The 3,427-nt window shown below is 38.0% G+C and overlaps 2 protein-coding genes across 2 annotated transcripts in view; both read right to left on the bottom strand.

Moving 5' to 3' along the window:
* The window catches only part of LOC117175630 (neuroligin-4, Y-linked), a 422,620-nt gene that overhangs the window by 140,993 nt on the left and 278,200 nt on the right, over positions 1-3,427 (bottom strand). The gene's annotated exons all lie outside the window — the stretch shown is intronic.
* The window catches only part of LOC117174957, a 7,091-nt gene continuing 4,695 nt past the window's right edge, over positions 1,032-3,427 (bottom strand). Inside the window, exons 3-4 of the mRNA XM_033364425.1 lie at positions 1,280-1,345; positions 1,032-1,197 (exon numbers count right to left, since the gene is read on the bottom strand). The gene's annotated coding sequence lies outside the window, so the exon portion shown is untranslated. The remainder of the gene's footprint in view (positions 1,198-1,279; positions 1,346-3,427) is intronic.

Raw genomic sequence — 3,427 nt, 5'->3', positions numbered from 1 at the left:
GAGGGTTTTCTGGGAATACTTGTCGTGCCATGTGCTGAATTTGTGCACGATCACGGGGGTTTTTAAAAACAACAATATAATTTGCATTAAGCGATATATCACATTGACCATGACCCTGATGAAAGAGATTCTGCGAAATAAAAATTACTCTCAAGTTTTTATGATGGCTACCTTTGGTGAAGAGATCGACGATCGTATTATTGGATGATTCACGCATCAAATCGTCAATTATAATTAATTTTGGTCGATTATCATTAGAATAATCCGATGATTGTGGTAAACCCTCGCGAAATTTGATATTTTTTCCGTATTCGACATAAGACGACTGCCACTCAGAATATTAAAAAATTATACGTTGAAAAGCTACATTGCACAGTTGATCGATGTGACGAATAAATTTTTTTACAAAAAATGTCTTTCCGCACCCAGTCGGACCACAAATCAACGATGTGAAGGGATGTTTCCATCTCGAATCCATTTTTATAAATAAAAATACTCAACTAATGTCTACTTCTTTTATACCCAAAAAAACTCCAAAAAACTTGCAAAAGTGGTCTCGTCGGTGTGGTCAGGGGACCAGTCAGCTAATATGCCTCCTACCCACACTGCAACCAGGATTATAAACTGACCGCCCTGGTTGCCGCGGCCGCAGAAATTAGCTGCTAACAGCAAAGTATCAGCTCCATCCTGCAGTAATAGCTCGCACCGCTACGCGTCTCTGGCGTCCAGGAAAAATAGCTAATAACCTGGACGCCGCACCTGCCCATGTCTCATATAAGCTTATCACGAGACATGGCCGTCGCAGCCGCCGCCACCGCCACCGTCTCTCCGTTAGCTTCAGAGTTTTTAAATATATGAGACACATCAGGATTATTCTTGAAAAATTTTTTATTTAAATTCAATTTATTTCCTTGTTTTATATTTTTTTCTTTGAAAAAATACATTAAAAATGATATTTAAAAAATTTCACATAAATTTGAAATAAAACGAACATCTAATTTAAACCTATTAAAAAAATACAATAATTCTACTTTTTTTATTTCACATATAATTTAGAGTCGAGGTCTTTTTGAAGTCGATGGCCTAGACTCTTTTTTTTCGTCGTCGATCCTCCTTCTCCTCATCCTGCTCATTGCGGGCTTGACGAAGGCTTGTCAACGGCTATAATTAATTCCTCTCCCTCGTGCTCGGAGTAATCTGGAAAAAAATGAAAAATATTTAATATTTAAATCCCCCTTTTTAAACTTTTTATTTGTTCAACAAAAATTTCTGTACTTACTTATTAAGATGTGCAGATTTTTTTGAACTGAGATATTCAGCGTAACTACTGGAATTCCCAGAGCATCTGTAATTGTAAAAAAAATTTGTAATTGAAAAAAATGAACGGAGATTAATGCTCATTGATATGCAATTGTAAACACTGAAAACTATACTAACCTATTTTTCAGTGCTTTGAAAATGTATTATACAGCTGTATGCATTCGTGTGTGTGTGTGTGTGTGTGTGTGTGAGAGAGAGAGAGAACTATAGCATAATAAAAATTAGAGCGGTTCCCTGTAACCGTAGAAGAGTGAGTCAAAATTTTCAATAAATCGTCTTTTACTACATACCGGCTTAACTGTTTTACTTTCAGTCACTGTGATGACATCGTGAAATGCTGTGCGTCTAATTGCTCTAAAATTTAATTTGATTGAATCTACTGCTCTATCAACAATCATTTCGCGGATCGTGTTAAAATTCACAGATTGGGAATTATACTCGCTAGGCTCGTTTCGTCGTACATAAATGCATGAGTCAGTGTCGTAGTACAATACTCTACGCCCCAACTGAGACAGGTATTCATACAATACTAAACGAGTCTGGGCTGTTGTGTAGGCGGCGATGACAACATTTGTGTTTGGTGAGGATTTACAAGTCTCTGCCGAGTATTTGTACGAAAAACAAAGAAGGTCAGCGTTGATCGGTGTTATGTCAAACAACTCTATTTCTGGGTTCAAGAAAAGTCTATTTAGGGCCTCTAAAGTTTCTATATATACTGTCTGCATTAAATTTTCACGCTGACCAAACTTCTCCCAAAATGAGTTTAAGCATAGTTTAGCAACCGAGTTAAGTCCGGGGTTTTTATTTATCTTAGAGCGATCTAAATCAACACCCTCGGTGGTCGAGTGCTCAATTAAATATGCAAGTCTACTTGCCTCGTCAACGTACTCGGTTGGCCGACCTGAAGACTCTTGCTTTATTTTTAAAAATCTATTTATATAATCGGAAAACAATCCACCCTCTCGTGATTTAGGATTATATTGCACGACATTGTATTGCCAAATTTCATAAATAGATTTTATTTCATAACCCATTTCTACCGCCTTTTTCAACTCATCAGACACCCATACTCCCTCAATTTCGCGCAAAGCAGGCTCATGCCTACACTCTGCCTGCTGGAGATTCTCACAACAAGCATTGCAGAGAGGAAACATGCGTTTCTTGTGTACTTTAAATGAAAGTACCGGATGATAGAGGGATTGAGGCGGTAGTACTCGGCATTTTACAAGACCCTCCAAATTACCTAAATTTTTAAAAGCCACACCAGTTACGTTTTTACACTCATCACCCACGAAAATTTTAGGATGCCCTACAGGAAATTTACTATATTTTGAGATATAAGGATACAGTGAACAAATATCAATATACTGTATTGTTTCACCGTCCTTTATCTCATAAAAACAGGTCGTAATTCCTGTACGACCACCATAAAACGCGTCTCGAGGATTCAGAGCGTCCCCTAGTGAAATAGGATGGTCTTTTAAATAACGCCTCATTTGAGGAGAATTTTTTTTTAACTCATCAAATTTACACTCCCACATTTCTGTAAGAATGTATCCTGCCTGGCGAAGTTTCTCCGATTGAGCGCGTGTGCGTTCAAAGCGTTCGTCTAAAAATTCACCGTTTTTCATTTTCGAATCACGATTGATTTTTTTACAATCGACACAACCATGCCAAAAACATTCATGGAATTGTAGGATGTATCGATTGTTTTGATCCTCATAATAACCATCAACAAGAGATATCTCTCGCCTAAGCTCTCACACCACAACAACCACTCAATGGCTTTTGCCAATTGATTATTGGCCCTTCTGTACCCACCAGCAGGTATAATACCAATAGTGTCTGGCGTTAGAAAGCTTTTACGATAGACACGTGAACAAGCCGATGCTATCGTAACACTCTCAGAAAACGGGCACACATTGGCACATTTTTTAAAAATGTCCCTAAATGCTATGCATGCTCGACGCAGAATTGTCACATCTGGAATACAATATTCGACGACTTCTTTTTTGAAGTCGAATACGTAATTGGGATCTTTTGCGAGGGTCTCGTACCACTCGAGAAACTCTTTTCTAGCTTCTTCAGACATAGTGTCTGGTGAGTA

Source organism: Belonocnema kinseyi, chromosome 6 (assembly GCF_010883055.1).
Source record: "Belonocnema kinseyi isolate 2016_QV_RU_SX_M_011 chromosome 6, B_treatae_v1, whole genome shotgun sequence".
NCBI lineage: Eukaryota > Metazoa > Arthropoda > Insecta > Hymenoptera > Cynipidae > Belonocnema > Belonocnema kinseyi.
Note: the sequence above shows the minus strand (reverse complement) of the source record. Positions and strands in the feature narration are given on the sequence as shown.